Source organism: Molossus molossus, unplaced genomic scaffold (genome assembly GCF_014108415.1).
Source record: "Molossus molossus isolate mMolMol1 unplaced genomic scaffold, mMolMol1.p scaffold_m16_p_21, whole genome shotgun sequence".
NCBI classification, from domain to species: Eukaryota; Metazoa; Chordata; class Mammalia; order Chiroptera; family Molossidae; genus Molossus; species Molossus molossus.
The window spans coordinates 18,954,676-18,966,495 of NW_023425357.1; the positions used below are offsets into that span (position 1 = coordinate 18,954,676).

An 11,820-nucleotide genomic window follows, 5' to 3' on the forward strand; every position below is an offset into this window, starting at 1 on the left:
CCCTGTGTCCTCACACAGCCTTTCCTTGGCACAAGCACGCAGAGAGAGGGCTCTCTCTCTTCCTCTTAGAAAGCCACCAATCCTATCGAGTTAAGACCCCACCCTTATGACCTCGCTCAACCTTCTTTACCTTCTGAAAGTCCCATCTCCAAATACAGACCTATCGGAGGTTAAGGCTTCAACATATGAATTGGGGTGGGGGACACAGTTTAGCCCATAGCAACCACACACTGGGGCTGAAAACAACAGAAATGTATCGCCTCACAGTTCTGGAGGCTACAAGTCCAAATGGAAGGTGTCGGCAGGGCTGGTTCCTCGAAAAGCTCAAGGGGAGGGTCCGTTTCTTTGCCTTGTTCAGCTTCTAGAGGTATCCGCAGTCCTTGGTCCATGGCCCCTTCCTCTGTCTTTAAAGCCAAAGACTTCGGCAAAGTGGTTGCTCAGGACACACCGCCATTCTGGGGGGTGTTTAACGGTTTCTCCCTGTTTTTTGGCGGGGAGGTTAATTGTGGTAAAATACACAGAACATAAAATGATCATCTTAACCATTTTTTTTTTTTTAGAATTTTTGTCTGTTTTGTTCACACATACAAGTCTCAACTTTATTTTTTGTTATTATTATTATTTTTTTTATTCCTCATCAGAGGGTATTTTTTATTTATCTTCAGATAGAGTGGGAAAGAGAGAGAGAAAGGGAGAGAGAGAGAGACATTCATGTGAGAGGGACACAATGACTTGTTGCCTCCTGCACGACCCTGATCAGAGCAGGGGACAGACCGCAAGCAAGGTACGTGATCTTGACTGGAATTGAACCCACGACTCATTGGTCCACGGGCTATTGCTCTACCACTGAGCCAAACCGGCCAGGGCTCATCTTAACCATTTTTAAGTGTATGTACAGTTCAGTGGTATTAAATATATTCACATTATGCCCCGGCCAGTTTGGCTCAATCGTTAGAGTGTCAGCCCATGGACCAGAGAGACCTGAGTTTGGTTCCCACTAAGGGCACATACCTCGGTTGCAGTTTGTCCCTGGCCCCGGTTGGGGTCGTGCACGTGGTGACCACTCGATGTGTCTCTCTCACATCAATATTTCTCTCTCTCTCTTCCTCCCTCTCTCCCTCCTGCTCTATCTGAAGATTAATGCAAAAATGTCCTCAGGTGAGGATAGATAGATAAATAAATAAATACATACATACATACATACATACATTACATACATACATATATTCACAATGTTGCGCTGATCACCACCATGCATCACCATGGGTCTCTTCATCACATACAACTGAAACCCTGTCCCCATTAAACAATAACTCCCCATTCTTCCCTCCTCCCAGCCCTTGGCGCCCACCATTCTACTTCCTGTCGCTGTGGTTTTGATGCTCTAGGAATCGATCTGAATGGAATGACGCAGTGTTTGTCCTTTCGTGAATACCTTGTTTTACTCGGCATAATGTCCACAAGGTTCACCCATGTTCTGACGTGCATCAGAATGTCCTTCCTTTTCCTTTCTAAGGCTGAATAACATCCTAATTGATAATGGTATTTTTGTTTTTGGAGCATTTAAAAGATTCCCCTCTGGCAGAGACGCAGCTACAAACAACCTAATCACGTTATCTTCCAACAGTGTCTTACCGTGGGAGAAACAATGAGAAACAGCACAGAAAAATAAGCACATGCTATTCTGTCTACCAAGGGGCAGTGATAAACTCCATCTCATTTGGGGGAGATAAAGAATAAATATACTGCCCAGCTGTGTGGCTCAGTGGTTGAATGTCGACCCATCTACCAGGAGGTCGCTGGTTCGATTCCCAGTCAGGGCACATGCCCAGATTGTGGGCCCGATCCCCAGTGGGGGGCATGCAGGAGGCGGCCAACCGATGTTTTTCTCATCGATGTTTCTCTCTCTCTCTCCCTCTCCCTTCCTTTCTCTCTAAAACCAATAAAGAAAAAACAGTTTTTTAAAAGAATAAATTGTACTCATTTTAGTTTATAAAGAACATCTAAGATCAAAGAGAACTTATATTATGAGTGGGATTTATCTGAGGAGAGATTTACGCTTTTTCCCCAGTCACAGAACTTGTATGGCGCCAACAGTTTACAGTCCGGCTGTGAGCCAGTCGGTGCTCGGGAGCTGCCCAGAGAGAACACAACCCTAACCGTCCTTGTGCACAGGCTGCGCTGGAGAGCTGCAGGGGCTCACGAGCACCCAGCTCGTCACAGCGCTGTGGGCAGCTGCAGCGTGACACACTTCGGTGCCAGCTTCCAGAGGCCCCAGGGTGATGCTTGTTTCACCGCAAAACAAAAACGTTCGGGTTCATGAGTCGTAGGTCGAGGCATGGATCCGACAGTGGGGTGCAGGTGGGTGCAGAGCTTTAATCACCAGAGACCTATGGCATCCAGGCGAGAAGGAGATCTTTTGCAGTTTGGTTTGGACCCAAAAAGATTGCTTGTCTTTTGGGAAAATGTTGCCATTCTTGAGTCTCGAGTGAAGTGGGCTTTAGCCCGTGAGGAGAGTTTCCCACGACTGTTCTAACACATGACCACAACTTGGGGACCTCCTGCCTCTCTTTTATAAGGATGCTGCGATGACATTGGACCCCCTGGATATCCAGGATAATCGATCGTCTCAAAATCCTTAACGTAATCACACCTGCAAAGTTCTTTTGCTGTGGAAGGTCACACAGTCCCAGGTCCCGGGAATCAGGATGTGAACATCTCGGGCCATATACAGTGGACTGTACATGCAAAACCAGCCCGTGGCAGCTTCAGCCAGGCAGCATGCTGCAGCCCTGAGGCTGGTCTCTTCTGGCGGTCGGGGGAGGGGATGGGTTGGGAAAGGTGCAGTGGACCAGGGAGGGCGGGGTGGGTCGTGGAAGTGTCCCGGAGCTGTGTTATCCTACCACACTTTCTGTGACAATGGAACGATCAGAGCTGCGCTGTCCCATCTATAGCAGTCCTATCTATAATGGCCATGGAGCACTTGAAATGTGGTCAGTGTGACTGAGGGGCTGAATTTTAATTGCACATAATTTTAATGAGTTAAAATGTAAAGGCCACAGGTGGCCCGCCAGTGGCTACCTTGTTGGACGGCCCAGCTCTCCATCTTACCCTGGGCGCTCGGTACATGCATTTATTTGTATGTACAGAAGACACCCCTGAGGTGAGCACTCAATACTCATGCACTTCACACACTTCAGAAGGTTTCTATTATACTTCCATTTAAAGAAACACTTTGCGCCCAGCTGGTGTGGCTCAGTGGTTGAGCATTGACCCATGCACCAAGAGGTCGCCAGTTCAATTCCCAGTCAGGGCACATGCCCAGGTTGTGGGCCCGATCCCCAGTGGGGGGGGGGGGCATGCAGGACGCATCCAGTTGATGTTCTCTCTCATCAATGTTTCCGTCTCTCTCTCTAAAATCAATAAAGAGCCCTCGCCAGTTTGGCTCAGCGGTTAGAGCATCAGCCTGCGGTCCAGAGAGACCCGGGTTCGGTTCCCGCTAAGGGTACGTACCTTGGTTGCAGTTTGTCCCCGGCCCTGGTTGGGTCGTGCAGGAGGCAGCCACTCGATGTGTCCCTTTCACATCAATGTTTCTCCCTCTCTCTCTCTGCCTCCCTCTCTCCTTCCCACTCTATCTGAACAAAAAATGGAAAAATGTCCTCAGGTGAGGATAAAAAAAAAATCAATAAAGAAAAAAAATTTTTTTTAATAAATAAAGAAAGAAACACTTTGCTCACCCACTCGCGGGCTCAGGTGTGTGAGGCTCTGCGACAGGATGCGCAGCCACCTGGGGTGTTGGCTCCAGCACTTACAGGTGTGAGTGAAGCAAGATGTCACCGGAGGAAGTCACTTAGCAGAGGTCAGGCACACAGGCCCTCCCTCGCCTCGTTCCTTAGCTCCGTACAAGGTGCACCATGAAATGTACCACCACCGTGTACAAGGTGCCACCAAGAGAAGCCGACTCTTGACTGAAGCAGACACGGGCCATTCATTCTCAACAAAAAATGGTTTAAACTAAAATGTGTGTGTATCTTGAGCACCCTCGGGGCCCGGATGGAGGCGGCGGCGGCTGCTGGAAGCAGGGTGCCCTGCGAGGAGGAGGGGTCCAGTGGGGAGGCAGCGGTCCCGCTTCCCAAGCTCCGACGAGTGCGCCTGGGGCTCGTCTCTCCAGGCTGCCTCTGGCGCAAGTGAAGGCGTTGGTTAAAGCGGCCTCCAACGTCACGCTCGCAGGACAGGAGCCATTTTCATTCTGGCACGAGCCGTGGAACTGTTTGTGGAGACTCTTGCAAAAGATGCCTACTGCTGTGCCCAACAAGGAAAGAGGAAAACCCTCCAGAGGAGGGATTTGGATAATGCAATAGAAGCTGTGGATGAATTTGCTTTTCTGGAAGGTCCTTTGGATTGATTGCTGAGGGGGGCGCATCTGTGAGCCTTCACCTGTATCCTCCAGCTGGCCCTCTGCAGGCCTCAGCTTTGAAGAATGGAGTCCTTGGAAAGTCACACTTACATACTTTTCCTGTTCTAACTTCACCTAAGCCAAATAAACAGAGACCTCACTTGTTAGTTTTTCTCTACAGGGTCTTCTACTGCTGTGTCTTCCATTTCTGCCTAGATACAGCTGCTGCTGCTCGAGGCAGAGATAAAGAAAATGATTTGTGTTGGTTGCTTAATGAATGAGAGGGACCAGAAAAAAGGTCTCTGATCAACTTCAAAATAAATAAATAAACAAAGAAAGAAAGAAAGAAAATAAAATGTGTGTGTATCTTAAAGGACTGAGTTCAGTGGTGATGCTGGGTGAAAGAGGATTGGTTTGGCCCTGGCCGGTTTGGCTCAGCGGTGAGAGCGTCGGCCTGCGGTTCAGAGAGACCTGGGTTCGGTTCCGGCTAAGGTGGGCACGTACCTCGGATGCAGTTTGTCCCCGGCCCCAGTTGGGGTTGTGTGGGTGGCAACCAGTCAATGTGTCTCTCTCACATCGATGTTTCTCTCTCTCTCTGCCTCCCTCTCTCCTTCCCACTCTGTCTGAACAAAAAATGGAAAAAAGACCTCGAATGAAGATAAAAAAAAAAGAGGATTGGCTTGAAGGAGTCGAGATAGATGTTGAAAAGGAAGATGATCAAAACAGTCCCATTTTTTGTTCAACTTAGCCAATGTCCCTGCTCACTTAGGATCGGTAATTAAGAGGTGACCCAACAGCAGGTGTGCCACGACCTGTGCTCCCAGTCAGGCAAGGGCTGAGTGTTTTCATGCATATTCAGCAATCCTCCACCCCACTGTGTGTCTGAAACACGGGGACCCTGCCCTGACCCCTAAAGCTTACACTACCCTGGGTCTGAGGAATGGTTTTTACAAAGCTCCCCAGGTGACTGCCTTGTGTGGCCACGGATGAGACCATAACATTCCCATTCAGTTGTTATAACAAGTTCTATGAGATTGTCCTCACGGGGAAACTGAGGCTCCCTTGAGGGGTTGAGACTCTTGCGATCTCTGGGGCCCGTGCCGCGTCTTCCTTTTGCCCTCTCTGATGTGCGCAACGGAATAGAAGAAGAAACACAGCCTTAAAGCAAAAACCCCAAGTCCTGAACTTGACAATCTAGTGAGAAATCGTCGCCTGCAGATGTATTCCCAGACTCCATCCGTGAGAGGCACCTGCTCAGACCTCCTGAGGCTTATGAGAGACGGTTCTCAGGTGTGGAAGGGATGAGTCACGGGAGGGGATCCCTGAGTCGGACTGTGTAGAGAGCAGGCATGTGTCAGTTCTCCATGTGCCCTTTCCAAGGGATTTTGGGTCAGAGAAAAGCCCAGTGTCCAGAGGAGCCTTCCAGGAGGGAGAAAGGGCCGCAGCATCTTGAGCTCGGTTCTCCTCGCCACACAGTAACACCATGTCCCGACAGGAATGCCAAGAACAGGTGGGGTACCTTTCTGCTCCGTTTTCATGTTGAGATAGGTCTTTTCTCTGAAGGCACAAACGTCTCTGTCTCCTGGTGGACGTTCTTTGTTGTCAGTTTATTTTCTAAAAACTGGCCCTCACCCTGAGACACAGGTTTTCCCGGTGCGCACACCGAGCCTGGCGCGCTGCGATGAAATCACAAACACATCGAGCGGAAAGACGGTGAGCTCAGCCCTCAAAGCAGCAGCACAATAACACATCCACAGGCGCCCCCCTCCCTGTCCGGCGTGGTGGCCAGGCGTGGCAGTCAAGGTCTGTGGCTTTGCAGGATGGGCTCTCACTGCGACACCATTGTCGTTTAGAATTGTAGTGTCGACTTTCTGGCCCAACTTTTGAAGTTCAAGGCTTCCTCCCTTTGCTTTTATGTTATTTTCTCATTTTGTAAAAGTACAACTGTGTGAGAAGCTTGCAGGTTCACGGACAAAGTGCCGGCCCTCCCTCCTTCCCTCCCCTCCCCTTCTCCCACTTGTTCTTGGGTGATTGAGTGGGAGTGGGCTGCAGGCCTGACTTAATCCCCTCCTCATGGCCTTCTCCCACAGTGGGACAAAATCCACAGTGTTTATGCAGTGGCCCCTGTCCACTCCCCCCATCCCCTCCTGGTTGCCCGTTCTGTGCCAACCAGGATTCCGCCTCTCCCCACGGCCGGTCTGGGCCAGCCTGGACACCCCCTCTCTCACCTGCTCAAAGCTGCTGCTCCTCCTGTTTTCATCTGAAACACCCACTCCTCACCTGGTGCTCAGCTGCACCCCAGCGATAAAGTGTACCTTGTCCTTTAGGATTTGTCCCTCCTGCTGAAAGGCACCCACTAACCCCGTCTCAGTAAACGGCACCTCCATCCACCCAGCACTCAGGCCGGCCTGGGGGAACCCCTCTCGGCTCCCCGCGCCCTGTTCCCTGCATCCCAGGCATCACTGGGTCCTGTTGGCAGCGCCCCTACCCTATGGCATATTCCACATCCACACACCCTTCTCCATCTTCTCTGCTCCTGCCGGGAGGCAGCCCCATCTCTAGCCGGAATTACATCACTAGCCTCCTCATTTGGCCACTTCTCCCCATTCCCACCTAATCCCTTCTCTTAACAGTGCGGAGAGTTGGGAGGGGAAATACCAACTTGACGCTCCGCTTCCCTGTTCCAACCGAGCCTTCCTCTTACACTCGGAACTGAGCACAGCTCCCTCCTTCCACGTCCACCTCTGCGTGCAGGGCTCTCTGCTTGGCGCGCTGTCTCCACAGCCATTTGCATGAGTCACTCACACGCTCAGCCTCCTCCTCGGCCCCTGCCCTGGCCACAGAACTCCCGGCCATCCTCGACCCCTACTGCTTGGATCCAGACCGGTCTCGGGCCACAGTTAGCTTGTTATCGTGCCTGTTCGCTGTTCACTGCTTGTTTCTCACACGGAGGGGTAAGCCCTGCGATGTGTGTCCCACTGCTCACGTGCTCACGGCACCAAATAAATCTTCACTCGGGAGCAAGAGAATGAGGTGCCTCAGCTCGGAAAGCTCGGTGCTCCTTGCCATCCCCAGTCAGCAGTGTGTACTGCTGCCTCAGTGCCTAGGTCACGCTGTGCTTTCTCCCGGAGTGCCCTTCCCCTTCAGGCTCTGCTCGCAGACTTTGTTCTTCCACTCAGGTTCAGCTCAAGTGCCTGCTGTTTTCTGATATGTTCCCTGGCACCACCCTGGAAGTCACTCTCTCCTCTGTGCTGCTGCACATCCTACTGATGTGTGTGATGTGAGTGAGGGGGAGCAAGTATGGGTCAGCGTGGAGCAAGTGGAGCAGCGTGGAGCATGGTGGAGCAGCGGGGGTCAGTGTGGAGCAAGTAGAGTAGTATGGAGAATGGTGGAGCAGCGGGGGTCAGTGTGGAGCAAGTAGAGCATGGTGGAGCAGCGAGGGTCAGTGTGGAGCATGGTGGAGCAGGGAGGGTCAGCGTGGAGCAGTGTGGGTCAGCGTGGAGCGTGGTGGAGCAACGTGGAGCATGATGGAGCAGCGTGGAGCATGGTGGAGCAGCGAGGGTCAGTGTGGAGCATGGTGGAGCAGGGAGGGTCAGCGTGGAGCAGTGTGGGTCAGCGTGGAGCGTGGTGGAGCAACGTGGAGCATGGTGGAGCAGCGGGGGTCAGTGTAGAGCAAGTAGAGCATGGTGGAGCAGCGAGGGTCAGTGTGGAGCATGGTGGAGCAGGGAGGGTCAGCGTGGAGCAGTGTGGGTCAGCGTGGAGCGTGGTGGAGCAACGTGGAGCATGATGGAGCAGCGTGGAGCATGGTGGAGCAGCGTGGAGCATGATGGAGTAGCGTGGAGCATGGTGGAGCAACGTGGAGCATGGTGGAGCAGCGTGGAGCATGATGGAGCAGCGTGGAGCATGATGGAGCAGCGTGGAGCATGGTGGAGCAGCGTGGAGCAGTTTATGGGCCCTCACAGTAGGAGACATTGTGTAGGGTGGTGAACATTTCTGAAGTACAGAATTGAACTCTCAGCTCCAAATCTCCCTCTGAAGATCTGCCCTCCTGCCCCTGACCTGGTGTGTGCGGCATGTGCCCTGTGGCCTTGTGTCCAAAACTGAGAGGAAGGCCAAGTAGCCTGAGTAAGCAGCTCTGAAAACCATGTCTGCAGAGGGCACAGGTCTCTCCAAACTCAACAGAATTCCAAGAGCGGCTTCCTATGCACGCACCTCTCCCAGCCCTGCTCAGTGCCGGGAGGTGGAACTCGGGGTGGCGCTCCTTGCGGTCCAGGACAAGTGTATGCGAGAGTCGGCTTGTCCTCACACCTACTAATACACAGGGCAGTTCCACTTTGAGGCTGAGGAGTCAGAATGCTGGCTCTGATGTCTGTGGAAATGTTCAAATATATGTCAACAGGAAAAAAAAATCTTCTGTTTCCTCCATACTTAAGATATATTCACCAACTGTGGCATTGAAGATTAAGGCTGTGTATTTTTTCAATGTCAAGAGTATTCTTTTTATCAGAATTTCCTGTGTCAGTTGGTATTTTTTTTTTGTAACAATGAGATCGGGGAATTATTTTTAAGCAAAGTGAAATCTTCTGATCCTTTTTACTGAATTCTGAAATTCAGAGGGGCCCACCCTGTAGGGGTGCTAGGTCCCAGAACACATAAACACAAATCAAAGACAGAGACATCAAAAAATAGGATTTTCACATATGTGCACCTCACATATATTCCTTGATGATTTTTTTTTCAGTATTTCATAATGAAACACACAGCATCGCAACGTCCCACCAGTGTGTGCCGGTCCGTGTGCAAGAAGAGGGGACGGAACCACAAAGCACCTGGGCCCTGGCCCTGGCGAGGCTTTGGTTCTGGGGCAGACGGTCCTGAGATGCGGGGTGTCATGGGCAAGTGTGGAATATACCAGAGGTGACCAGGGCTCCAGAAAAAGCAGATCGGAGGCAGGGAGCCAGGTACCAGGTCAGGGTGGTCTCGCTGAGAAGTTGACGTCTGAGCAAAGACTTACAGGAGGTGAGTGGGGTGAGCTGTGCAGAAACCGTGGATGGTTTCTGGAAAGTTCCCGAGCAGCAGAGAGACCAAAGCGGCCAGGATAAAGCGAGGGGAGAGCAGTGTCAAGAGAGGAGGAGATGAGGGGACAGGTCCAGAGGAGCCTTGGGGACCGCTTAACGGTGGGGCTTCCCTCGAGGGGTGTGGGGACACATCAGAGAGGCTCGGCGCACTCACGTTCCTGCAGAAGGGAGCCGCAGGCGAACTGCACACTGCCAGCCAAGCCGTGAGCGGCGGCGGCGAGAGGATCGGAGGCTGGGGACGGGCGAACTGTGATCCAGCCCTGCCGGCTGTGGGATCCGAGAGATAGTGAGGTGTTGAGGCTAAAGCCAAGGTGTCTGCTTTGAGCGTTCAGAGGAAAGAGTTGCCCTCAGTGGACCTGGGGGGCTGGGGGTGGAGGTTTGGGGGGGAAGGTGGAGAAATCTGATCAAGGCTATAGAGATCTTTCATTCCCTGCAACTTTGACTTCATCTTGTGGTTTTATTTATTTATTTTTATCAAAAAAAATTTTTTTCCTTTATTTATATTTGAGAGAGAGAGAGAAACATCGATGAGAGAGAACATTGATTGGCCGCCTCCTGCATGCCCCCCACTGGGGATCGGGCCCACAACCTGGGCATGTGCCCTGACCAGGAATCGAACCAGCGACCTCTTGGTGCATGCATGGGTCAACACTCAACCACTGAGCCACACTGGCCGGGCCATCTTGTCATTTTAAGTTGTGACAGCTACATTTTTGATTAGTCTTAGGTTGTTTTTCCATCCCCTCCTCATTTCTGGGACCTAAAAAAGGCAAAATGCAGTTAAAAAGTTTTTTATAAAAGGTCAAATGCATTGCTGAGTGGAGGAAGATAGAATGGATCCAGGCCAGTCCTCGGCAGGCAGGTGTAGCCCTGTGGGCCTCTGGGAGCCAGAGTGCCCTGGGGGTGACATGCGTAGCACCCCCAGAATGGAAGGCTCAGAAGCTACCAGGCACAGGGAGCAGGATCTCCCCTGGAGTCCATCTGGTTTCTCCTAAGGAAACTGTCCAGTCACACAGGGGTTGAGAGTAGAGGAAGCCAAGGTCATGTCCACCTGGGATGGAACTGTCAGCGGGGACAGGACAGATGATGCTGGAGCCACCTCACCCAGTCTTTGCAACTTCCTTCCTGCTGGCCTGAGCTGGCCACCAGGAGCTGACTGACCACTGGAGCTACCTCCTCACCCCCACCCTTCACTCTGTGATTGAGGAAAGAGGAGGTGCCAGATGTCCGGGCGATGGCCAGCCCGAGGAGGGAGGAAACCCTGGGTCCTGATGATTTGCGAGCTTAGATCAGCGTCTGCAGAGACCCCTTATGGAGGCTACCCAGTGGGGCCCCGGGTCTTCTGCAGGGCAACAGTGCATCTGTCTGTCCCTCCTTCCAGCCACTAGCTGATGCTGCACGGACACACTCTGCCCAGCTTCTGTCGGCTTTGGTCTCACTCTTCGGAGGCAGCTACACGGTCACAGTATTGTGCAACCATCACCCCTATCCAGTTCCAAGACAACTCATCACCCCGAAGAGACACTCAGCCAGTCTCCATCTGCCCCCTGCAGTCCCTGGCAACCACTACTGTACTTTCTGTCTCTCTAGATTTCCCATTTCGGGACATGTCATATAAACAGAACCATACAATAGCACGTGTCTGGCTTCTCTCACTGAATGTAACGTTTTCCCAGTTCATCCCTGCTCTTGACTGGGTCTGTGCTTCATTGCTTTTTATGGTTGAGCAATGGTCCATTGTATGGCGATGATACGTTCTATTTATCCATCTCTCTCTGCTGCTGGGTTGGCCTGACCTCGCACTCTGCCTCCTACAACTGCTTCTCTGTGGTCTTCAGGAAGCTCCCTTTTGGAGCACAGTGACAAGGCCAGGCTTGGGGACAAAGCTGAGAAGCACAATCTCACAGTGGTCATAAGCCCAGTGCCAGGAACACAGGCCAACTCCCTCTCTTCTATTTATAACTTAGCTGAGCCCTGAGTGAAAAATCCACCTGGATAATCTCCAGCTTCGCTTCTCACCGTTACTCAGAAACGTCCATGGCTTTGGGTTCCGCCTGGAGTTACAGCCACGCTCACCCTGTCTACTCTGTGAACTTCAGAACCTTGGGAGACTGTGCTGAGCATCTGAATGCAGCTGAAAAGACTCTGTCAAGGACCGTCACCGAGTCTTTGTCTCACACGAATGGTGGATTATTCCGAGGGAGGGCAATAAACCTGCAAGAAGCCACCAGGAGCAGCTGAAATAAAGCTCACAATTAACCAAAAGAATCCACATTGATGGGTGGAAAAAAGAGGGACATCTGTAATACTTTCAACGATAAGGGGAAAAAAAGTAAAAATAAGTTA

The 11,820-nt window shown here is 51.7% G+C and overlaps 1 pseudogene; it reads left to right on the forward strand.

Annotated features, from left to right (window-relative positions):
* The first annotated feature begins 4,053 nt into the window (after positions 1-4,053).
* LOC118639128 lies at positions 4,054-4,683 on the forward strand (annotated as a pseudogene).
* The last annotated feature ends 7,137 nt before the right edge of the window (positions 4,684-11,820 follow it).